This window comes from Numida meleagris, chromosome 2, assembly GCF_002078875.1.
Source record: "Numida meleagris isolate 19003 breed g44 Domestic line chromosome 2, NumMel1.0, whole genome shotgun sequence".
NCBI classification, from domain to species: domain Eukaryota; kingdom Metazoa; phylum Chordata; class Aves; order Galliformes; family Numididae; genus Numida; species Numida meleagris.
The window spans coordinates 70,040,175-70,067,428 of record NC_034410.1 but is presented as its reverse complement, the minus strand read 5'-3'; the positions used below and the strand labels follow the sequence as shown (position 1 = coordinate 70,067,428).

General features: G+C 34.9%; 1 protein-coding gene across 1 annotated transcript in view; it reads right to left on the bottom strand.

Annotated features, from left to right (window-relative positions):
* Positions 1-6,831, bottom strand: part of CDH10 (cadherin 10) — a 96,375-nt gene extending 89,544 nt beyond the window's left edge. The window contains exon 1 of the mRNA XM_021387350.1: positions 6,619-6,831. The gene's annotated coding sequence lies outside the window, so the exon portion shown is untranslated. The remainder of the gene's footprint in view (positions 1-6,618) is intronic.

Genomic DNA, 27,254 nt, shown 5'->3' with positions numbered 1-27,254 from the left:
AGGTCATCCTCTGAGTAGCCTCAACATAAGAAATAAAATACATAAGGTCTAAATCTTATTCACTTCATTAGCGCATATAGATCTTCAGTGGATGGATTACTTAGCATTTTTATGTTGTATTGAAATTCATGATATCTAAGTCTACTTTTAACTGATTTGTTGATGACACATTAATAGCTGGATCTATAGTTATTCAAGGAATTCTTTTATGTACCATTACACAGGGAGGGACCCAAATAAAAATTTGTAGATTCACACTTTATCTGCTGTTTTCAGGCTCAAATACTTCTCCAGTAACAAATGAAAAATGAAAACATGATTATAAGTTCATGTGTGTATATATATATATATAAAGACAGAAAATAACTTGAGGATTGAAAAAAGCCTTTTTTTCATTTCAGATTAATAATTGTAACCCTACAGGTTTCAGCCAAGACCAAAAGTAGTGTAGGTCCCTCTTATCTTTGCCCAACGAGTAGAAAAATATATGGAGTAAAGAAAGATGGCAGTTTTTCACCTTAAAAACAGGAACTTGTAGATGTAATACAGTATAGTTTCAATTCATAACTGAAGCTCTGATGCCTGTTGTGACCACATCAGACAGCATTTTAAGGCCTAGCGATAGACAGTATTTTTGAAGAACATCATAAGAATGATAAGCATAACAAGGGAAACATAATATTGTACCCATTAAACCAGGCAGATAGATCCAGGAAAATCTCAAGGCTGTGATGAATAAAGTTGTCTCCCTCCCCACCCTACTCACAGCTGCTTTCAAAGGAGAGTCCAGATCCCTGTTTAGGAGACTTCATCTTTATTAGCAGTAGTAGTACAGATCTTTGCAAGGTTACAGAACTCCTGGCCCTAGAGAATCCAGGACAGAGGTCAAAGGCAAGGATGCAAACTTACGCACAGCAATGCTACTAGAGTTAATTGAGTCCAAGGTTTTGTGCATTACATACATTTATGGCTCCAGTTCCTCTCACCATAGAAAAGGCAACAGGAAAAGAACAGGTGACTATTTGTAAGAAAAAGGAATGTATAGATTTGAAAAAATATTTTGCTTAGAGAACTTAGAAGAAAAGCTTTCTCTCACAGAGTTGACTATTGTCACCATATAATTACAAATAATTTTCATTTCTAATTTTTTCACATCCTTATTTAAAAAAGCAAAGCTTTTGTCCACTTACTTTGTCTTATGTCTATGATATGAAGCATATTCAAGAAAATCTAGATACAAAACTCTCTCTATTCCAGAAGAGAAGTAAAAATAACCTCTACACTATTTTACCTATACGACCCAATGATAGAATGTACAGTATTTAAGGTTTCCTCAACAAAGGCGTACACCTATTTGTGCTTAATACTAGGACAGTGCAACAACTAATAAGATAATATTTTCACTTATTATAACGGATGTAAATACTGTATGAACTACTATAGTGTGGTTGACAAGCACAAAATAGCAGCTCAGTTATATATATTTATATTTTATAATAATATGAGTGGCAGAGGATAAATACTAGTCTTGTTGCATTCTGAGATTTGCTCATAGTGCAGTAAATTACTTTGGTATCCTTTTATGTCATAAAATCTGCTATTGTAACACTGCAGATTTCATGAGGATTGTGTTCATTTTTAAGGATCATGATCTGATCAGGCTAAGTGATGGTATGTCATGTTCTTTATGCTTTAATGCAAAGCACTGAAATAGGATAATACAATAAAACCTATCTGTAATGTGGCAGATGATGGAATATCAGCAGTAAAATTATAAAACAACACATGTACAGAAATGTATGTCAAATAATATGTAATTCTTCATGAGATAATGTTTCAGATAATTTTTTTTTTGCTCTTTTAAAGCAGAAGGGCATAGTTGTAGGTTTTGAGCAACAGAATTCTGGAAATATCTATTTTCAATTTTTTGAGTAATTAGCTTTGCATAAGTACACATACACAAGTTTTCTGCTTTACATGATTTCTTAATGTTTGAAACATGATTCAAAGTTCACTTTGAGTTACTATTAAGAAGTTGCTATAATAAAGTTCAAAAGAGAAAAACATCTTGTTGAGAAAGATGTGTATACTGGAACAAATAAAAAGGTCACCTGCCATATTGGTTTTCATTATGTCTACTTAACTTCCAAAGTCTCTGCACATCCGTATTGCAGCCTGTGGGTGCAGATGTAGTACTGCACGCTTCCAATTTGAGTTTATATCCCAGATCAGATGCCCAGTGACGGTAAAAGCTGGAGAACACCTCTGAAATACTGGTAGAGTTTCATGCCCTCTGCTGCAAAGCCTTCTTTATCAACAAAGTGATTAACTTATTTCATAGAATCATAGAATCACCAAGGTTGGAAAAGACCTACAAGATCATCCAGTCCAACCATCTACCTACCACCAATATAACCCCACTAAACCATGTCCCTCAGTACAACATCTAAATGTTCCTTGAATACCTCCAGGGTTGGTGACTCAACCACCTCCCTGGGCAGCCCATTCCAGCACCTGACCACTCTTTCAGAAAAGTAATATTTCCTAACGTCCAGCCTAAATCTCCCCTGGCGCATCTTGAGGCCATTCCCTCTCATTCTGTAACTAGTCACAAGAGAGAAGAGGCCAAACCCCAGCTCACTACAACCTTCAGGTAGTTATAGAGAGCAATAAGGTCACCCCTGAGCCTCCTCTTTAGTAGAGGCAAGAAAATATAATATGAGTTTACAGTGAAAGTGAAGTAATAAAAATCTAATATAAATTGAGAGAAATTGTACAGTATTCTTCTTGCTAGAATGAAATCCCTGTATGAAACAAAGATATTCCCTATTTTGCTTTTTCCTTATACACACACACATACTTGATGTAACTGGCCCTGAAGTTTAACAATCAGGAAGACTGCATGTACAAAGAAATGCATTAAAAGCCTCAGATGGCAGATGTTTGGCAAATCCTCCACTAAAATCTCAATCAGTTAGCCAGGAAACAGAATGTATAGCTCAATAGCTCTTTGGTTGGGTGGTGTTTTGGCTTCCCACCAGCTAAAAACAGAGTAAAGATATAAAAAAAAAAAAAGAAAAGAAAAGAAAAAGAAAAAAAAAAAAAAGAGTGCTTGAGTCTGGCTGATATTTTCTGTGTGTTGTAATACATCCTGATGTAATACACTCCTGATGAGTGTAACACACTCAGCTCTCCAGAGGTGAAGTTTACCATTGCTCCACAGTAGAGGTTCTAACCCACAGAAATAAACATGTTAGGCAAGCCACCGTGCCAGGGACTCAGAATTGAAGAGGTTTAAATCCAGGAAGGGGAAATCAAACAGAGGAGTTTCTTTGGGTCTGAGAGAGTTTGGGGGAACATTAAGTCCAAGACAGAGTTCAGAGTACTATTGTTTCTTCATTGTTTCTTGCATTTAAGTTTCTCCAGAAGTTGGACATTAGAGAAAGCACACTTTGTCAAAAAGCAAGTGTCCACACTAGATTTGAGAGTGCAGGATGTGCAGTGTGTGTGTCATAAAGTATGGCCAACCAAGTTTTCAGTAAACCATACCTTACATTCGCGTGAGTTTTCACTGATAGCTGCATAATATTCAGAGCAATTTAAGATGTTCTACGGTGTGCTTATGTGCAGTAAAATCACATTGTAATGTTTTACTTTGGAATACTTAAATTGTTAACAGGAGAAGAAGTTTTGCTTCTGAATTTCAGTATTTCAGTATTCTCTCATTATAAATATCAACTAGTATGTAATTAAATATCCCATAATAAATACAACAGCAATAGAGAATATATATTTATGTGGCTCACAAAGAATTCCCAAAATTTTTCTTAGACTCTCATATTCTGCCTATTAGCTTGTCCAAATACTCAGTCTTTCCTTTCCATTTCTATCTATTGTGTAATACCAAATAATTAACTGTGCAGATTTTTTTCAAGTGTATGAGCAAGAATATATTGCAAAGTTCTATTAATATATGTTGGTGTTTACAAATCAGGCTTGTAATAATGAACTGATTCAAAAAACTATGATAATAGGTACCCATTGCTACACTTCAAAAATATTTCTGTCTAAATTTGACCCTTCGCACAAGTGCTGCAACCTAGTGGTGTGATAAGATATAAAATTACTCTGCTTCGAGGGTAGTAAATTTTCACCTGCAACCTGGCTGTGAACATGCTTAACAGGCATAGAAACTAAGTTATCTGCAGAGAACTACCTAGATGAGACAGGCTCTATCTCAGTCATTTGTTTCCTTGGTAAATCATGCTGAGAGTAGGAAATGATTGTCTCTGAAACAGTGGTAGTTATTATTCTCAAATTAATGTTTTCTGCCTTTTACAATGAGCTATCTAACAAGGAAAGAGTAGAAATGATATAACTTAACTGAAATTTGTGTACTGGTGTGCATGTATATGTGTGTATATTATGTATATCTCTTTACATTCAATTAATGATGAGCTTATATGCTTTGACATATGGCATTATTTTAATGCATTTTTTCAGCTACATCTGAGCACAGAACAGTAACCACAGTGTTTACTGTGAGCATATTTCACTATTTCATCAGTTTCTTCACAGACCTTTTGTCTATTGAGAACATGCAAATAGGAAGTTTTAGTAAATCTACGCTCATTTGCTCTAACGCAAAATCTACAAGACCACTACAGAGTTTGTAAGTCCCTACATATCATCCTCAAGGCTAGATTTTGCTATTTTATAGCAAACTGTTGTAAATGTTTATAATTGTTACAAAATGATAAACACAAACTCTTCACAATGTGAGCAATCAAGATCTCGTCCAGTGCCACCTAAAGAAACAAAAAATTCTCAGCAACTGTCTCGAGTTTAAATATCTGCATTATAACCAACACTCCTCAGACATTACAAAGTTCCTACTGAAGAATATAAAATCATCTGGCAGCACACAAAGAAAACATGGACATAAAGTTAAAATAGAATTAGCAGAAACTGCTACAGACATGACCTTTTCATTCATATTATTGTTCAACAAAGTATACAAAAATTTGAGAAGAGCCCCTTCAGGCACAAACTAGATTATCAGTTTATAATCCAAGTACTCATTTCCTGATGCAAGCCCATATACTGACTCTAAAAAGCTGTTTTTCAACTCTGGGAAAAATAGCTTATCTTCTCTATTTACCTTACCCAGTTCCCTAAGTTCATTGTTTCTTTCTTTGCCTCCTTGAATATAGCACAGACAAACATTCCATTCACAAAGTATCCAATTAATATAAAAGTTTGAGTAACGGGAACATCTCAATAAATGTGTGTACCAGACTCATTATATTCCTGGTACATGGCATACTTAAAAAGGATTTTGATATTCAGAAGTACAGTCCAATCTCCCATCCCTCCTTTCCCCCTCCAGTAACATTGCCATGTAAATGCAAAGCCTACTACCTCAGAAAAAGTAAAAAGAAAAAAAAAGATATAATTCTTCACAAACCCACTTCCTCACACCATGCACATACTCACACACTCATTTATGCAAACACACATACATAAACAAGTTGTATAATACAAAAAAATACCTTAAAAGCAATGGATGTGCAGTTGGGTTAATGCAGAGGCTTTTACTGAAATGAAAGATGCAGATTATAGGAAACAACTCCATTTGTGTGGAAGCAACAGAGATGATAGGTCAGTTTTAAAATGCTGGTTGCTATTTGTCACTGATTGCACGTGCAGAGGCATTCTCTTAAGCTGAAGGACTGTTAGATTTTTATGGCTGCAACTAGTATCATGTGCAATATTAGTCTGTGGCAAATTTCTCATGCAGCTGACAATGCCACCAATAGTTAGTAGTTGGGAACATGGATTTAGACTTGTACCATGCTGCATTAATTTAACACCACATCAAATATGGATTTTATTGCAGCAATGACAATAAATGCTCACACAGGTGCAGACTAATTTTTTTCTCCCTCCCTCTTTTCTCTTTTTCCCCCTTACTGAAATGTCAAATTTGACAATATTTTTCCCATTTGTGTGTATATATCTCTGTACCTATCTTTGAAATACTGTCCGTATCCACCCTCTATCCCTCTCCACAGGGATTTCCTTTGTTAAAAAACATTTGCTCTAAGTGCATACAATTATTCTGAAATTCAATTCAGGGCAAAATCAATAGCAGTGAAAGCTGTAACAGACTTGCAATGGTATAGAGAAAGTGTGGGCACATATGTGCTTCATGCTATGCCCATAATAGTTACACTATGAAACGCTGTGCCTTTTTCAATTCAAATAGTATTGTTGCTGTCCCCATTGAATTTGCAAGAACTGAATACAGATTGAAACTGCTGCTCGACAGAAAGCCTGTTTACTGGTAGAGAAAAAGAAAAAAAAATTATGAAACGCTTAGAAGACCAATCTTGAATTCATATGCTATCGGTTTACTTTGAGGAGAGAATACACAGCATCTATTTCCTATCCCTCGTCTCATTACTCCTGAGGCATATTTATGAAATGTAAAAAGTTGCATGCAGTAGAACAATTTGATGCACTGCATTAAATACCATGATGTTCATGCTCTAATGACAGTGATAATAACAACAACTACAAGGAGCTTAAGGAAGCGCAAATAATAAAGGCTCCTACCTTTTATTCTGCTTCTGAGAAAGTGAAGTAGTGTCCACCCCAAGGAAAACTGAAGAATGAGCTATTAGAGTCCTTTTCTTGTTTGTTTTCTGCTCTTATTTTCTAAGACTGATCCCACTTGGATCTAACTCAGGCTTTTTCTCCCAGCATCACTTAACTCTGGACAGCAGAGAACCAAAGCTGAGGGGGAGCTCTCCCTCTGACTGGCTTTCATTCAGAGCTCCTGATTAAAAAAAAAGAAAAAAAAAAAAAAAAGAGGACACAGCACTCACTCACCCCCCACGCACGCACTGACACACACACACAGGCACACACACTCACCGCAGCTCGCTGCCCCCGGAGAAAGGCAGCACAGAGCCAGGCGCTGCTGCCGGAGCCGCAGCACTTACCGGGAAGGCTGGGGACCGGGAGCGCAGACTGTGCCGAGCACACAGCGATTTGCAACTGAATGCAGTGGGAGGGTACAGAGAGCGGAGAGCTTTTTTGTTAAAGCCTGTCGCCCTCCCTTCGCTGACAGAATGGTTCTCTGTTTTTGAAGTCTAAGGTAATCAGCCTCATCTACTTCGCTTGTCGCGACAATGCGGAGACCACCATCACTTTTTGTGGTATGCTTTTGTTGATTAAATATAGCCGCTTGTCTATACCACAGGTGAACATTCAGCAATGTTTATAAAATATGTATTTATTTATAGAAATGAGCATGGTGCCAAATTAAATTACACCATCAGAGGACTCAGATACTGCCACAAAGGTAGTTATTTTCTCCACTAAACTCTGCTATTAGATTAGAAACATTTTTTCTCCTGCTTCACCAGTTTTATGATTACTATAAAACAAGACAGGTTCATATAATATTAGGTAGTTTCCCATTTCCAGAGGTCATCTGAGAAAAATGCCAACATCTCTATGAATTCTCCATTATTATTTTTTCCCCAGTTGATACCTGTGATGCCTACGTTTGTTTTGTTTCGATCTCCGTATTTGGACTCATATTTTGAAGGTGTGTTCTTTTCCATTAATCTAATCTGAGCTGGCGACACATTTCTAGTATTGCAAACTGGACTCAGCACAATCCTCCTTGGATCATATGAAGTCCAATCCTTTCACTTGTGATACTGTCGAGAGTTCCATGTACATTAGTTCGATTGAACAAATAGTCACGTAAGATTAAACCAATGGATGTCAGTGTTGCTCTATCCAGAAAGTGTTATAAAGGACTTTCCCTGGTTATTAAAAAAAGTCATCTAGAAACAAGAAAAAAGTCAAAATCTCTTAAACAGCAGATTAGAAATGTACTTGTCAGTGAGGATCACAGGTTCTTATTAGGCTGCTTGTTTATTTGCTTGTTTTCAGATGTCCAAAAAAAAACAACCCAGACTACAACAACAGGCAACAAAAAAAGATCTTTATCTTGCTGAGTATGGCTTCCTAATGTAAGCAACTGGCATCAGAAATGGCCCAGTACCTGAACACAACTGTTTCATAGAAAGCAAATGAGTTTTTAAGTAGTACACAACACTAACACATAACACATCACCACCATAGGCAGAAGCAAAGCAGCAAAATTTTAGGAAAAAAAACTCATCTTACAACAGCTTATAAAATAATTCGGTTTTGGCTAATTTATATACCGTGATAGATTTTTATTCGTTCAAGAAAATGCAGTGACATTCATCGGCTTTGGCTATACTTGGGCACGGAAATATACATGATGTAATGGAAAAAACTTTCTATTGCTTTCTTTCTCCCTTTCCCATTACTCTGTCAAGAAGAAAGTTAGAATTGCCATATGTCCATCTGAGCCTGCTTTCCAAAGAACTTCATTCAGTTCTTTCACAGGAAAGGAGGTTAGTGTAGAATCTAAGTTGAGCTTTCTTATCTCCGCCAGCATTTGACATTACACTATGAAAAAAGACATTCACAGATCCAAGTGATCCATGTGGAACTGACAATATTGAGACATCTGCACTGTCTTCCAAGTTGACCCATTTATATGTGAAAAAGTGGGAACATAAAACTCCATTCTTTTGGGCAAAACACCTCACCTTGATCTGAAGCTAAAGTCCAAGGGACCATATTTTCTGGCTCTAACAGCTGAATTTCTGCCTCCTAAAATTATCAGATCTGGTCAGGCTTGGTCCATGCAACATAAAGCTGAAGGCTTTCTTAGAACAGCTGCACTTTCCATTTGGCACTACAGATAAATTAAATTATAGTGAAAGGAGACACAAAGATGTGGAGATTAATGTACATGGCTAGGAAGTAGTTCTTTAAAGCTGGACTGCTTTTTGGATAATGAACAAAATATTGAGTGTTGAAAATTAAGTTAAAAGCTTTAGTTCCTTTTAACATTTTGTCTTCTGTTATTTAAGTTGTAAATATGAAGTGAGTAATAAAGGACAGTTGGTGTATATGTACAAGAATTTACTTCACTCTTGTGAGCACACATACGCACTGAGCACTGCAACAAATTCTGAAGTAAAAAAATCCAGAAACATCTAGTAGAATTATTCAGGAACAAGACCTCCAGAGTCACCCAGTGTGCACTTACTCTGTCTCGCAGAGCATGTTGGTACATTTCTGTTAACATTTTGTAACATTAAAATGTACCAAGAGATATATGAATTTATTCAGGCATAGATTCCACAAGTCACACTTGCACCCTTAAATTGGGCTAAACTTGGGATTTACTGTTCAGTTCTAGAAAAGACATACATTGTCACTAACTCATGTTTCTCTTGGTATGATCAACTATTTAAAAATCAGCTTTTTTTTTTTTTTTTTTTAATACTGATAGCATATGGATATCTAAGGCAAAACAGTTATTCATCCATATCTGTATTTATGCACAACAGTAACTTTAAAATAAGGTGACATCATAGTCTATTTATAACACTTCCCTAATACTTCCCATTAAAAGAGCCTTTTTATAGATGCTTATAAATTTACCAAGCAAATTATTTAGGATTAAATTTTCTGTGTTGACAATCCACCTCAGGCAGAAATCATTTAAAAACATTTCAGCCAAAATGATACTAAGATTTCAGAGAATGAGGAAAAATCATACAGCTTAAAATTTCTCACAGAAGTAAAACAACTGTCATGCTTTGAAGGCAGAATGTGAAACTCCACAGGGTACAGCTGGCCTTTGAGTCAGAGAAGCTTACCAATGGGGACAGATTAGGTCAAGTAGCATTAAGATAAAGGAAGAGTGGTAGGAGCAGAAGGAGTGGAGGCTGGAGGATGTGTTCTTATTGGTCGGCAAGTGAAAAAATGACATATTCTGATAAAGAACCAACAAGGAAGAAGCAGTGGAAGAACAAGGGTGAAGACAGAAATTCATGCAGACCGAACAAAGCTAGGAGACAAAAAGGAAAAGAAAAAGGGGGGAAAAAAAAAGGAAAAAAAAAGTCAGAAAAAAGGGTTCGGGCTGTACCAAGAACTGACAAGTTGCTTTATGCCAACTCTATCTTCAAAGTGGGCTTCATCTTCTGAAAATTATGAGTCTGCCATGATACCTACTCAGTCTGCAGTGGAGATTCTTTCCTTGCTTTTCATTTCTGGTGACAGATTTTACTTATATCCCAGAAGTCAAAAGCTGAATTTGTAGAAAGGTGATGAGGTGTAGGAAAGATGAGAAAGAAAAAAAATGGAATCAGACCACATTTTCCTAAGTATCACATCTGAAAATTTTTATCAAGCATATTAGCATTCTCTCCAGCCAGTGTTGGCCCATGCAGAGTAAAAGAGCATAGTAGTTTCTTCAGGAAAGCGAGATCAGAGTGTTGTTTTTAAAGACGTTAACCTAGCAATGAGCAATGGAACATGGTGATCCCATCTCTCCTAGTTTTTATTCCATGTTTGATTGATTATTAATCTCTGTAAAACTGCACATAAAAATCAATCAGTAAAAATACTTTGAAATTAATAAATGTCAGAATTGTTTATCTGTGTATAACCTAAAAAAGATTATTATAGTGTGTACACAAAAAGACATTTGTCCTAGTTCCTCTCCATCTCCCTTCATACAGTCCCTAAAACACCCCTCCTTATTGCACAAGATGGAATAGCCTCTGGGTAAGCTATGGAAAGGCAACAGTTGTCCAGAAAATATTATCTTTTTGGTTGCAGAAGCCAGAAAATCTGTTGCAAATGAAGCTGCATGGATGGAAAAATAGAAGTTCTCAAGTGAAAATATTTCCCTTTGAACTAGATCATATGTAATCCTGTCACTTACTTAAGACAAATGTATTTCATAGTTATTTTCCTGTTACGTTCATTTATTTCTAAGTTTCTCAATAAAGAGCTGAGTCTGATTCACAACCACAACACACAATGCACTTATAAGAGCAAAACATTGTGAAAGTCAGGTCTGTGTCTTGGACTTGGTGTCCTGTCGGCTTGTACTTCTGATCGTTGTCTCTCTCTATGCCTTAAATTCTATTTTGTGAAAAAGGGTCAGCATCATAGCCCTTCAGAAATGCTTGAGAAAGTTATACAAAAGCAAGATATAAACATATGCTTCAAACAAGGCCAGAAACTCTACATTAAATAATTTTAATGCTAATTATTATGCTAATTATGTGGCATTGACAGAATCTTGCAACAAAATATCATGATGCCGCATAAGCAAATGAGCTTGAGTATGAAATCCTAGTATTGTTTTTAACAATGAGTATGCGTGCTTCCATATTTGAACATTTTATTATTTATGAAGTGATTGTGAATGTACTAAGTGTCCCATAAATATGACAACAACTGATCCGACACAGATTGTTTCCGTACAGAAGACGTGAAAGGATGGACAACACGACATTTAAAAAAAAAAAAAAAAAAAAAGTGGCTCAGAAAAAAGCAGAGAATCAACAGAGATAAATAGAGGAGCGAAACAGTAGCAATAAAGTAACAGAGTCTCTCATGTCAAGCAGCCGGAATGTTGTGGAGGAACACAGATAGTACTAGGAACAACAGGCTGTTCATGAAGGAAGCAAGAGCAAACTATTGCAGAGTATGTGCACTAGGCAATATATATATATATATATAAAGCAGAGCAGTGCCAGTCCAAAATGTCACTCTCAAAAGCAACATCAGCAATCTATTCCACTCAGTAATGTTCATATCAGCTGGAGCTCCTACTTTGACAGTAGCACTACTTCCTCTTATTCTCCAGGCAGCCCTTGGCAATGTTTGCGCCAGGAATTGCCCTGACTTCTATTGTAAGTCTCTTTTGATCTGTCATGATAGAAAAAAAAACAATAGAATTTTGGAGTTCTATGAGTTTCTAGCATCTCATTTTGACCCAAACACATATTTATTCCAATTACTGTAAACTACAAGCTTACTAATTGAAGGACCATCACGGTCCTTCCATAGAAGGAAAGAACTATCTGTTTCTTCATTCACTAATTATTCCAGAGTGCACACTTTCTAGAATCTTCTAAAACTGGTCTGTATTAATAAATGATCTAGTCTTGTATCAGAGTGTTCGAATGTTCTGAAGTAAATATTAGTTCAGTAAAACAAAAAAGTTTATAGTTACCTAGAAAACATCCATAAACATGGTATAAAAGAAACATAACTATAAAAGACTATGCACTCACAAGCTGAAACTACTAAGAAGAATGTCAATAAAACGGTCATATTATATGCAAACTTGTCTATGGTGCCTCAAATGATAACGAAAAAAATATCTGGTTTGTACAAAATTTATTATTTCTGGATAATACCATGAAAATAAACAGAAAAATATATTTAAATGACCTCACTGGAATTATTATTTAGCTTTCCCCTTTTCATGTCAGTCAGTTGTTTATTTTTCTGTTAGTACTGGCTTTAATACTGATGAAGTTTACTTGTAGATATGACACTGTGTAAACACGATTCTTCTATGAAAGATGTCCTCAAAAACAATAACATGAAATTTATTTGGTCTCCCTTGGTCTTTCCTTTTATTAGTTTCTATCCAGTGACAATGGCACTGGAAAAGATACAAACAACCACAACAACGTGTTGTTTGATTCCTTTCTAACATCAATATGTTCCTCTACATTCACAGGTAAATAACATTTTTATACATAGGGTTTATTCAGATATTTGTTTTATCTACATAGTTGTAATTTTACTATAATATACCAATGGTTATTTATGTATCTCTCATCACAGGTAAATCAGGAGGTTTAGTGCAATCCCATTTTACATAAATAACAATGTACATGCATATGCAAATGCAATAAAATGAACAAATACACAAAAGCTCCTCCTCCCTTGAAAATAATTTTGGAAGAACAAAGATTAAATGTATCAGTCTTGCATTTGGCAAATGTGATGTTGACATTTTAAGAAGAACGGCTGAACAGTTTTGGATCAACTACTTAGACTTCAAAAGAAGTCATACTTTTGCCAAGAACAAAATCAAGTAAAGCATTCAGTCTTAAATAATACCAAGAATTAAAATTGTAGACTTCATGAAAACAACAAAAGAAAAACAAACAGTAAACTACAGCCCTGCTCAGAAAAACAAACAAAATCAATCAGCCAAAAAAAACCCAGCAAGATGAAATGCTACATTTCAACGTGTTTATAACATGGCTTCATCATATTAGAATTCAGAACATTTTAAACACTTCTTCATTGAAGTGTTCATATGCAATTAGAAGGATGCACATTAAGTCTCTTTCCTGCCTTAACAGATTATGAATAATTCTGCTCTTGTGGTTTATCAAGAAGTACATCATGAAGATATAATAGCAGAAGAGTTGCAAGATCAGGAAAGGGCCTGTTCTTTCTTTTTTATCCCTGATATGAGTCAAGCTTTCAGTATGCAAAGAGGTACACTTGCAAGAATGGCTTTATCCAATGAACAGAGAGTGACATTAAGAGGGCACAAGCCACACGAAGACAGAACAAAACAAAACAATTCTTTCCACTCCTCCATCCCGAATTCTTCCCTAACAGATCATAAACAAATTGCAGTTTCCAAATCCAGTTGCAACCAGCATGTCTTCTTCATTCCTCCAGAATTCTCCCCTATACAGTGTAATCAGCATTCTAGCCTTGTCCTTGCACTCAGCCCTTATTTTGAAAAACCTGCCCTCAGTAGGTTTCAGAGTAGGAACTAGGTGAGAATTCCTGTTCTGACTGAGAATACCAAGCTATGGAGTGGCTACAGTTGGTAAATATTTTTTTCTTTTTAGCGACTGATTCAGATATCAGTTCTTATGCTGCAAGCCTAAGCATTTTCATGTTGATGTCTATAATTGCACAGGGATAAACTTAATGGTTAGAGAGAGGGAAGTTTTCTAACAACTCACATCCAATATTTCAAATGTCCTATCAAAAGTAACAGTAATACCAAATCCCAAGATGATGAGCACAAGATCAATGTGGGCTCAAGATACAAACAACTCAGGCTATATTTCTATCTATAAGAGAAACAAAAATCTTGAGGATAATTCAGTTTAGAACAATATGACAGTAGTAGGTGCGTGTATGTTATCTTATTATTAATAGCAGAAATCTCCAAGTGAAAGGATTAAGGAGGAAGAAGGAATGCAGCATGTTGGAACTGCACTTTTTATTCCTTTAGAGCAAAAGCAGACTCTAGCTTAGAAATATGATGTTCAGAATGCAGAAGCAGTCAGGATTCTCTGTAAGAGTTGTTTTCAATGGAATACATAATTATTGCTAAAAATTTTTAATCTCTGTTCTTAAAGCATCCATCTGGGAGGCAGAAAGTGTCAGAAACAAGTGATTTCTTATCTTTTAATTGTAAATGCATAAAAATCAAACATGCTGATATAAATACACAGCATATTTTTTTTTTCTTTCCTGGAAGACAAAGGCAAGTTTTGTACCTTTGACTCCATTAAACTCTAATATTCCATCATACTGTAAATTATTTCCTGATCTGATCTTGTAACCATCCCTGATCAGAATTCTTGGAGCAGTCCTCCTGTTTACATCTCACCAAATGTTCCTGCTTCAGCCTATTATGTCTTAATATAACGCCTTTCCCACATAGATAGACAATATCTTCAGTGTTTCCTAACTTTTACATTAGAAGTTTTCAAGTTGCTTACATTTTGACAGGGACCTCAGGAAGCTAGTACTCCAATGTATGAGACCCCAAACAATCAGACAGTCTGCATGGAAAGAAGACATACAGTTGGTGAAAAATAAATACTGTAAAATTACTCCATGATAGAACTGTGAATAAGATCTGAATCTAGTCCAAAAGGCTACAGTTATTTTTTTCCTTTCTGCTTGGACTGTCAGGAGATCTGACCTTTTCACAGGTAATGATGAATTTCTCCTCACACGGATATCCTTAAGGCCGTTACTGTCCCCACTGGCTTTAGAGAAACCGAAGCACCAGGAGATACTAAATGCTCTGCCCGCTGCCATTTAGGTTAGGCCATGACAGTAGAAGGAGGAGACTTATCAGCCGCAACAGATTACCAGGACTGCCCTTCTCTTCATCTTCTGCACTTGTATTAATCAGATAAATAACCATATCTAGATTATGCTTGCACTAGGTACTACCTGTTTATGTTTCTAAATCAAGATCTGAAGAACAAAAAAAATAACTAAAGTACTAAAAACTATAAATAAATATCTTAAAGTCAGAAAACTTGGAAGGAGTGCAAGTACCATAAAAAGAAGTCTAATATTCAGTTTTATTGATATATTGAGAGTTAGAAATAAGAAAAACAAAAAGGAGGGATGCTAAAGTCACATTCTAAAACAGAAAAAAAGTTACATAGAGAAGGATGTTAGAAGACTTGTAACAAACAGCAGAATTTATACTAGACTTTTCAAAGGCAGTTTTATTATTCTTTTTGTAAAGGAAACAAGGCACTATAGTAAAAAAATGTGTGCCTCAGGTTATCACTGAAGTTTACCGTAATCACAAAACTAAATCTCTCATTTGTATGATTTACTCTGAGAAAAGCTCAGCAACAGGCCACCATAAAATAGAAGGATCACACTTAGGAAAAAAAAAAAAAAATTGCCAGATAATTCACTGAAACTCTGCATTTGTGCTATAATAATGTGGCTGCTATTGCATACAACATTCTTTGTTTTTTGTAGAAGCATGTCTTAAACTTCCCCTGGGTGAACAAACAACTTTGCCACAGGAATAGAAATATTTTTCTCTGAGAAAGAGAGAAAAAAATCAAAGTCAAAACACTCATTAGAGTTTGCAAAACCATTGTCATCAATACCTGCAGAACAGAACCATTTGTTTTCTAACCTTTAAATTCATCTGTTTTACATATCCTCTCTCTCCCCACCATCAGAAACTTAGTCAAATCAACAACTCCTCTATTACAAATGCAAGTCCAGAGCCAGATGCAAGGAGACTTGCAGCGATTTGGATATGAAATAACACCATAGGTTAGAGTTCTTGCTCATAGTATTTGAGATGGATGCCAAAGAGGCACAGAACTCCCGACTGCAGAAAGAAGAATGACAGTCGTCACCCAGCTGAAAAATTTGAGAGTACTGATGTGTGCTCGAGTCTAACTCCAGGGGCAAATTACCTGAAGTTAACAAATATTCACATCGAGATTTAGATTGACACACTTGCCTCTTCTCAAACCTTGAAATCTGATCTTTCTGTAATTGAGAGAAGAATCCTACTGGAGTATCACAGAAAGAATGTCTCATTTTCAAGTGTATCTGTCTTATACTAAGTCCAGAAGAAAGATCAGCATCTGCATTACGTGCAATACTTTAAACATGAAGCTTTCTGAAAAAGAAACATGCTAGTTGTCAAAAGACAACTTCAAAATAACAGAATACTAAATCACAATTCAGTATCAGACAATAGCTATAGACAAATCTAATTTTAGAAGAGGATTTCATCAGAAAAAAAAAAATATGTATATACAACAGATATCAGGACCATGCAAATAACTTACCCTAAAATTTACTTCTTGTTTAAGATGAGAAATCATCACCACCTAATGTCCATTTAGTGATTTACATAAAATCATGTTATTGCATTGGACAGCTGCCCAATGGATAAGTAGTCATATCATAAATACGCACATATAAAAATCAGTTTTGGTACTAATTAGAGTAGCAACCTTGTTGGCAGACTCAACAGAAAAGGAAAGGAGATTTTGCTTAGGTGACAGCATAGCATCTGATGCCAAAATAAAAATGGTTGAACAAATGTTGGCACGGAAAACTGCCTATGAAATCGGATGAGTAGATTTTTTTCTTTTTTTTTAATTGTTCATGCTTGGTTGTACTTAAATAGAGTGGGGAAAAACAACAACAAAAAAAAAACCAAACACGTAGCGTGTTTCTTCCTTGCTGGTTTTCATGGCTTAGCTGGAATTATACAAGGGAAATATATTGCAAATAGTGTAAGTTAAACACCATTTAATATTTTAAAAATTCTTTAAGACCATTATGTGTTAACTTACATTAATTTATGTTCAACTTCATACTTTTTTTTGTATAAATTGTACACTTTCAGGCATAAATAAAGATGAAAGTGTTATTTTTGTGTTTTGTTACATATTTTGAAAACAACATATGTGAATTGTTTTCATTATTACTTGAAGCTTAGTAATTGTTACTTTGATATCATTTGAAAAGTAGATGTCAAAATCCAGGATTTTCTGGGCTTTATATACATATTTTTCACTAGAATGCTATTTCTTAGCTTTTGAAAAATACACTGATGCACGAACCAGAATATTCTGAATAAAATACAAGTACCTTTCTAGAAACATTTTCCTCTTTAATGAGGTATTTATACAGGAGTCAGGAAGTGACCTTAAAGTTATAGGCATTGAATTTACCTTCTAGCTCTGACCCTTCATAATTTAATCACAATATAGCAAGAATACTAATATAAACCTGCAAATAGTCATTCACGCGTCAGTCATTTAATACTTCCTCCTTTCTTTCAAAAAATGTCACAATGTAGCATGAAATGAATTTTGCATACAGCTTTCTAAAAGACCATAAAATTTTAGCCTCAGGACAGCGACATAAAATAAATAAATAAAAATAACCTAAATAAGGAAGACCCAAAACAGCCAACAGCCTTTTACAGCTTATCTGCAAACTGGACAGCGGCCAAGAGGCTTGGGTACACTCTCTCATTAGGTCATTTATTGTGCTCCCTTCTCATCCCCAAGAAAGCAAGGATTCGAGAGTTCCAAGTTCTGACATTTTTTAATTACGCTACTGTGCAGCATAACATGAAGTTATAAGGTATAATGAAGGCCTACGGGAGACTATTAGCACAGTTTTTTTAGGAGCTAGAAAATAGTTTTTAATATTCATTTTGTCACAAACGCCATACGCTGAATTAGTAATTAAGATATGCAGACAAAAGAACAGAACCCTGAAGAGCAGAATATCATTCATTGTATAACATTTTTAATGCACTATGCCCTTTGATTAGCTTTTGCTTTTAATAAAGAAAAAACGGTGGTAAATTTTTTCAAATGTAGGTCACAGGACAGTTAAGTTGAGTAGAAAGTACAGGGCACTCAGACAGACTACTGAGACAGTTTCCTAGTTTTCACTGTGAGAAAAGAACTGTCCTCATTTTTTCTAAAGTTGATGAACTTAAGTGAGTCAGGAAAAAAAAAAGCAGAAAACTGTGAAGGCTAAAAGATGGTACATGAGACATCACTCTCACTGTTAATGTCTTTGCTATAGAAAAAATATGTGAGTAGGAAGAAGCTGATAATAGAAAAATCCTACTATAGGTATTATACAATAGCTTGTAAACTGTAAAGGTTGTCTAGTCTAACAGAACTGCACAGGATGAATTCTAGAGATAATCACCTCTGTTGCATCTTTATCATCAACCCCTTTTGCAAATGTTGGCCAATCACTTATCTCTGTTCATCACTACGGTGGAGAAATTAATTACAGAATGAATAAATTTCACCTTCAATTTGCAAATTGTTCATGCAAAGCTTACAGTTTCCTTGTGTTTCTTCTGCATAATTAATCATTCACCTTCTCAGATGACATTTTTTTTTTTCACTGAAACTCAGGCAATACTATCTAAATGTGACCAGAAAAAGATATGATATTGTTTATTTTTTTCCTCCTGGTTGGTTAAGCATAGCATTTAACCAAATAATTTTTTGTTGCCAGCTACACAGATCTACAAATTCCTACTTACCTCCCACAAAATATTTTCTAGATTTATGGGAATTAAAAAAAGAAAATCATTGACAGAAACATAATGAGAAATAACGCTTCAATTGCTGTTAAAGAATATGAAATAATTTCAGTAAATGTCACCACTTTGATTTTCTTCATCGGTCTTCCCAAGAACTGCAAGAAATGTTTTGCTGATGTTCATACCATGTCATTACAAAAACAACTATATATATAGATATATAGAGATATATAGACAATAATAGTAATGTAAAGATTTACAAGATCTATGTGCTTTCTACAAAGAGCATTAAAGAGCATAATATTTTATAAGCATGTTTTGAGATTTTTATTTTATTTGGAGCTGGAGGAACAGTTTTAGTGCTTGCAGTAAATGTGACAAATCTGAAAGGCCACAATCTCCATTGAAATTCCAAAAGATTTTCCACAGAACCCAGCAATATTTGTAGAAGAATTCTTTACTCCAGATTCAGATAGAGATGGAAACAGTGCCTGCAGAGAGCAGCAGTGAACTTTTCACTGAGTAAAGAAACATATAGGCAGGAAACACTGGCCAAAAAAACAAAAAACAAAAACAAAAACAACAAAAAACAACAAAAAAAACAACAACAACAACAACAAAAAACCCACCTCCTCCAAAACATTCTAGCCTATAGAACTGAGGTTCTATAAAGTTCTATAAAGAACTTATAAAGTTATAAAGTCTATAAAGTTCTATAAAGCAAAGTTAGGATTAGACAAACCTGCTATGGATCACCAGTAAGGCAAAAAAAAAAAACAAAAAAAACTGTTATCTTTATTAGAGACCTGCAGCTTTTCTCATAATGACATTCTTTCTGGGATATACTAAGGGAAAGTCAGTTTTTCCAGAGGAGGCAATAAGCCTTGTTAGTCTAATTTTCACATCATGTAGCCAAAGTATTACGTTATTTCATAACAGCACACATAATTTCAAAAGCATTTTGGTTTTAAATCCCTCTTTCTCACATTCAGTCTTGCAGATATAAGAGACAGAAATTAATCTCCTTAAAACACTCAGAATATCAAAAGCAATGCTCTTAGATTAGAGTCACATCCAGAAGTTTTGGCCTTTTAGAATCAGTATCTTTGACTTTCTAGGTATAAGTTAAAGGTGTCCCCTCAGACTTTGAGCAAATAACAACCAAGAAATGCAAGAACATTTTGTTTTATTAAAAGATGACAGGTATTGCTACGGAGTTATCCTTGTAGGCTAATCTCTGTCATATGACAGAGATATTATGTTTAGGTCATGTACCCAGTGACTTCCTTACCAATATGCTGAGAATATACACGTAACTGAAGAGCCATATCAAGATCTGCTTTATTTTATTGTTTAGTTTACTATGCATCTCTAAGGTGGTATATTTTATAAAATAAAAACTTTTATTTTCCTTGGAAGATTTTTAAAAGAAACCTTTAATACAGTATGATGAAAAGCAAAATTAAACAATACTTAATTATAGCAGTAATTTACCTAACAAATTTCAAACAGTACTGATCCAAGCCTTTTTTGAAAACTCTGAAATTTGCATTTAGCATTACTTTCAAGCTAGCAGTCAGCCTTTAACATTCTTTGTCTATGAAGACAACTAAAAAAAAAAAAAAAAGGAGACTATTTCACTGTTTCATTATCCACTAATCTTGACAATGAACAGTTTTATTCTATGGATTACCACATTTCTGTTGAAGCACTACCTGTGGCAGCTAGGCACAGACTCAGATATGAACGATCCGAATAATTTATTACAGGTACTCACATCACTTATATACATTCACAAGTTTCTATTTTTAGCTCTCCCACCTGCCTTTACAACTTTCCCATCCACAGTTACGTGTCAACAAGGTATTCCACAAACACATCTTAACCGTGCATACACACACTAGTCCAATCAGGGCCATGAGACATTCCTTTTGTTTTTCTCTTCTTCTGGAGATGTCCTTGGTCCTCAGCCTTGCTTCTCATGCTGTCTATCTTGCTCTGCAGCTTCTGCTTTGAATAGTCTTTCTTGTATTCTCACAACTACCCAGTACCAGCTTCATAAATTCTTCTGGTTTTGTTGACTTGTGGAAGAGAGGTAAGAACAAGGACTGATAGATACAGAAGGAAACTGTATTACATTAGGTGTATTTGTTAAAATATTGGAAGGTCAAATGTTCACATGTTATCCAAATTTAGGGAATTTCTACACTAAATTAAAAAAGCAGACCATTTCTAGTCTAAGCAGGTGTGCACAAATAATTCAATCTCTCTCAAGCACTGGATAAGAAAATCAACGATTAGGAGAGAACACAGGCTTTTTTAAAATATGTGCGTGTATGAGTAAATGAATCATTCAGGGCAATAGCACAGTCCTTCTAATTTTAGTGGCTGTTACTTTTTCATGAGAGTTACAATCTTGAGAGATTCCACATGGAAAAAATAACTTATAAAATTATCTGGGCTAAAGTAATATAATTGTGACATTTTCTGTAAGAGTAATTCTCTGATCACCATTTTCAGAGCCCAGAACTACTTGTCAACCAAATAGCATACCTGCAGGCACATACAGAAGGTTAGGGCCAGGTTACATATGCCCCAAAGCCTCTTCTTCCATTACAGAATAAGGTGACAAATGTCAAAAAAAACAGCGAAGCATTTGGTACAACAGTGCTATCTATCTACAGAAAAATGATGTAGATACTGTAACTCTTATTTTCTTGTTAAGAGGAAGAATTGTGTGTGTTTGTTTGTTTATTTCCCTCTTAGTAATGGTGTTGGAAGCGTACGTATGCAAAAGTGACAAAGAAAATACATATTTTTTTCATGGAATGAATCACAGAATCACAAAATGGCTTGTGTTGGAGGGGATCTTGAAGATCATCTAGTTCAAATCCTCCTGCGAGCCACTGGATCAGGTTGCCTACAAATCAGGCCTCAAACACCTCCAGGGATGGAACATCAACAGTTTCTCAGGGTTGCCTGTTCCAGTGTCTCATCACTCTCTGAGTAAAAAATTTCCTGCTAACATCTAACTTAAATCTCCCCTCTTTTAGTTTAAAACCATTCCCCCTTGTCCTTTCACTGTCAAATCATGAAAATATCAGTCTCCCTCCAGTATATAAGCTCCTTCTAAGTTCTGGAATTTTGCCATGACATCTCCTTGGAACCTTCTTTTTTCCAAAATGGACAAGTCCAGCTCCCTCAGCCTTTTCTGTAGGAGAGGCGCTCCAACCTTCTGCTCATCTTTGTGGCCTTCGTCTGGACCTGATCCAAGCCTTTAAAATTTTAATTATTTTATTTTAGCATAATCCTTTTTTTTAAGCAGTTCACTGAAGGAGTGTGGAAATCAAATCTTGGGCAGGGTCATTTTGTACACAGCAGTAACTAATTTCCAGTTTTAAAACAGCCAAACCTAGATGCAGGAAGGAACTGAAGCCAAAGACACTATAATGCATCCTGAGATGCACTCTCATCTTGAGATGAAAATGCAGCTTTTCCAGAACCCGGAAGTCACATTTTTGACTGGAGTAAACCTTTTAGATGAGTAACAGTGTGGAAGATAAAATAAATTTTCTGAATAAAGATACACTTATTTTAATTTTTTTTTTAAATATTTAGCCACACATATATTTTTTTCCTAATAAACTGTTCAGAGGAAATTTGAAAACTCCTTTCAAGCCATTTTTAATGTCATTTTGGTACATATACACACATCACATTTTGTGATGGATATAATTTTGGCAGTTTATAGAAGAAATAGCAGTAATGTGCAAATTCTTACAAAAGTTCTATTTCATGATACATTGAAAACAAATGTATATACATAAAATAAAATAGCTCTATATCTGCACATAAACACTATGAAATATAATGTAGAAAAATGTTACATTCAACACATACAATAAACATCTCTATTAATGTCAGCAGATTTTGGTATGAGAGGTGGGAATCTGCACGATCTGCACGTCAGGTTAAAATAAACAAATAAAACCCTACAGTAACTAGAGAGACGCACATTATGCAAAAGGCAATTAATACTGAATATGGAGGACAAAATGTTATTCTGTGCATCAAAAAAGAAGGAGAGAGGGTGATGACTAACTGCTATTGGCAGTGTGAGTACATACTTTGTATTATGCCATGAGAGATGCTGTCCAAATATTTCTTGGTGTTATGATATTTATAATATGTCTCCTAATTGAGGATTTTTTGTGTCTTACAAAGGGTGAGTGCACGGTAAATCTTCAGAGTAATTTAGCTTAAAAAGTCAACCAAGCAGAAGAAACACACACACTGGAAATTAGGTTCCTACAGACTCCTAAGTCTTACGCCAATTTGAAGAACTGTTCCTTAAAAAATAAAATTCATTTACATGATCTATGAAAAAAACTCATTTTTTATTTGCATTGTTTATGGCAGCATAAAATCTAGAAGGTCTTCAGTTTATTGGCTCTTTAAAACTAAATTTTCACAACAATCATATATACTTAGCCCATGAAAATGTTATTTTATTTTACCTGAGGTTAAATTTCAATCTGATTGAATGACCAAAAGAAAAGACTGTTTTCTCTCACTTTGATGATGCACAAGTTTGCTTAAGAATCATTAACTAATCTTAATATTAATCTCAGACTAACTTAGTAGATTGAGACTTTAGATAAGAAAAGCTTTAATACCATTATAACAACTGAGATGAGGTAGTCAGTTTGTACCTATTTGTCAAACTAGTTTTGTAATTTCAGAATGCTAAGGAGACTTAGACACTAGCATACACCACCAGCCATTACTTGTTGATTACCTGGATTTGTATAGTGTCATGTTAAGTTACCATTCACAATAGAGTGAGGATTTAATATTAAAATGGCATTAATGAGCATGTGCAATGAGAGAAACATATTTAAACCTTGGTTACATTATTATAGAAGATCAAAAGAGTATTTTACTTATCTCAGAATCAAAACTTTCTTTAATTTGATCCAAGGAAAAATTATTTGAGTGGAACATAACATAACAAAAGTAATCATCCCTCTCTCTGTGGAACTAGTAAGCTTTTTATTAGGACAGCAATACTTCTTAACATTGTCTTCAAGCTGGAAAGGCTGCTGTCAGTATTCATTTTCTTTTCCAAAAGATCAGCGCACTCTAGGGTATTTAAAATCCCTCAAGAAACATATTCTAGAACTTAAAGAAAAAAAAATACCTGAAGTCAATACCTCTAACCAACAGGAAAAAATATTTGCTCTCTTACTAGCACCTTCTCTCACCCTTTCTTTTTTACACTAGAAATATCTAGTCACGTCAGACTGCAGTACATTGATTAAAAAAAAAAAAAAAAAGAAAGAAAGAAAAGGAGGGAAAATATGTTACAAAATGAAGTTTACCAGAAAGTTACCAGATAGGTGACAGAGCATATTGGAAAATTATTTTCCTGCTTTGACTCTTGGTCTGCTGGACTTTTCATCATTCAGTCCAATACCTAATAGTTATCCACCTTCATTTTCATCTCTCACAGAGAGAGCCAGTTTCTAACACTGAATGGCCATAGTATAGCTTCCCACAGATGCTATCTTAACATTAACCCTACCACTTTGCTTTGCAGAAGGCAAAGCAGTTTTCTGAATTATACTGGCCATCCCGAAGAGATGCCGTAGTCGAACTGATTGGAGCTGGCGTTAAGTAGGAAGGAAATAGAACAATTAAAATTCTCCACTCTTCACTCCACTTTGAATTCTTCTCTGTACCCTTAAATTGCAAGTTAATGTCTGCCACGTCAATGTCTTCTGACCACTACAAAGGTTTATAGCCCAAGGCTAGAAAGCTCTTTATGTTTTTTCTCTCTCTTTGGCCATTAACCAAAATCTACTCTTTAAAGTGAGTGAGTGGTATTCTTGCAGTCTCTGTGACTCCTTTCACAAATCTCCATTTCTGCTTTCTTTCACTAAACACTGGACATTTTCCAAGAAGAAAGTGAAGTAAGAACTTCTCACTTCTATCCTACAGGAGGCCGCCCCTGCAGCCTCCTCCTCTCTACAGATGTGAGAGTTTCTCATCAATTTTAAGCTTTCCAGTTGTAGTATTGTAGAAACGGTTGTCTTGGTATCCTTTGCATTTGGAAAGGCACATTGAGTAATGCCGTGTAACAAGTACACTTTTATACAGTACACCAAATAAAATTTAGTAAATAGAGAAATTATAACAAGATGTATTACATTAGTATCAGTGCTTGTGTCTTCTTTTCCAAAACAATTGCTTGGAAGAATGTGACAACTTGTTTTACATCTGCGTGATCTAGACAGCTCAGTGGAAATGCCTGTTCAATACAGTAAAAAGAAAAGGAAAGAAAAAAAGTAATCAACTAGTGCATGTGTACATGGTTTAGAAACAGAATGTTTTCCTCTTGCACATAGAGTTCACAAGCAATTACTTAAACTTTAAAGAGTAAGCTGATGAGGAAAATGCAAGGTCACAGTAAAAAAAGTAATGCAGGATCGCAGAGTCTACGAAGACAATCCTGTGCCAGCAACATGACTTCTCCATTCTTCCACTATATTTGACTATATTTCACTGAATTTCTGAAAATAAAGCCTGTATTTTTAAGATTTGTTGAATTTAATTAATTTTGCTAAATCAATTTTCAAAATCTTTGCTTTAATTATACCAGTTACTAAGAAAATCTTACTCATTTGTGAAAGACTCATTTTAACCTTAGGGAAAGAAACAATAAAGGAAGAATCAAAATCCAAAGTAATAAATACAAACATAAAAAGTGCTACATAGACATTTTTTGTTTTGCTTTAAAAGAAGTCAGTGTAAAAAACCAAAAAACTAATGAAAAATAAAAGGAGTTATTAAAATAGTTTGCAGTGCATTAAAAAAAAGAAATCAATGTTTTTTAAATTTATTTTCTCTTGAAAGGAAGGGGAAGTTAGTAGAAATCTGCCTTGGACCCAACTTGCAAAAATCTGGATGATATGTACTATGAATACAGGAATAAAATCAACCAACACCTTACACAGCCTTGAACGATTAGTCAAGCCCTTTCTAACAGGCAGTCATTCTTCTAATGAAGGATATAGCTTTGCTGCAAATTCAAACAACAAAATAAGATTTCTTGCATAATCCATAGTTCCAAATGTTAGGCTGATACTGCACAATGACATCAGTGGTGCATAGGCACAGATTAAGGGACTTGTGCTGGCAATATAAATCATGCATAGATGTCAGGTGGGCATCTCCCATATATATATATACATATACACATATATACACACACCTCTTCCTTCCTCTCAAAAGAGACAGTATAACTTTTAATCTTTTGTGTAGTTTTATTAAAATAAACATGGAATAATGGATTTATTTTGAGAATATTGCATTCTCTTGAATGAGACAAATAAAAGTTTTGGAAAACAGATCTCGAGTATCTTTGCACAAATCATCCTCTTTTTCCACCTTGCTGCCAAACCAAGCAAGCTACAAGGAGTTCCATGCATATGGCACCTGTTGGCTCCTTACAAGAGTCAGTCATAGCATTCACTTCAAAAACTTGTTCACAAACCCACACTCCCAGGAAGGTTCAGAGCTGGCTGCTGTTTTCATTTTATGCCTGATGGAACAGGAACAAATAGAAGAAATTCTGGGATTATATATATATTTTTTCCTATATGTATTTTTCATTTATATATATATATATATTTCCTAAGTGTATATCAAATCTCCAAAATTAAGTACCTTATGTAGTTATCTTAAACCATTTTATAAGGATAATTTGAAGATATGGTTTCTGATACAAACTGTAATATTCTATTAGCTAACCAAATGCATCAGTGTTCGGTACTTCTAGCTTTAATAGCAAACTTTGTATAAATTAGGTAAAAAGAAATACAGGTAGTAAGTATTTGGGATAGTCCTAAGTTACCTGACACAAGGAGTTGGTTGGAAACCATTTAAATGAAAAGCACTAATGAAACTTGTTTTCACCAATATTGTATAGTAAGTTCAAAGCCACAAGTATATGACATAACCTAGGGAGAGATGACAGTAAGAGAGCAGAATCAAGTGAAGTATTTTTAATGTTTTTAACTTTAAGCAAGTAATCATTTCTTAAAATCTTATTAAAAATCTACAGTTATTGCCAATCTATCTTTCAGAAACTGCTTCAAGTATGGAAAAATGGAAAAAATATCTACAGGAATTATCCACTTCCTTACAAAAGGGGGAACGTTTGCTTTCTAAGAGAGGTTTCCTCACCTGTAGGGAATTATATTATGCTGCTACTACTAGTTAGTAGTAATTCACTAAGATGAAAATTTCCCTCTTCTGCTCTTCCTTATCTAACTTCATTAAAAATAAATAAGAAAAGTGCACAGGGAAACTGATCTACTTGTCCACTATAGGTATGTACAAGTAGTACAAGCAGCTAACAAATCCCTTTGAAAAGGTCTATTTTTTCCTCTAAAATCCTCTGACAGCTGTT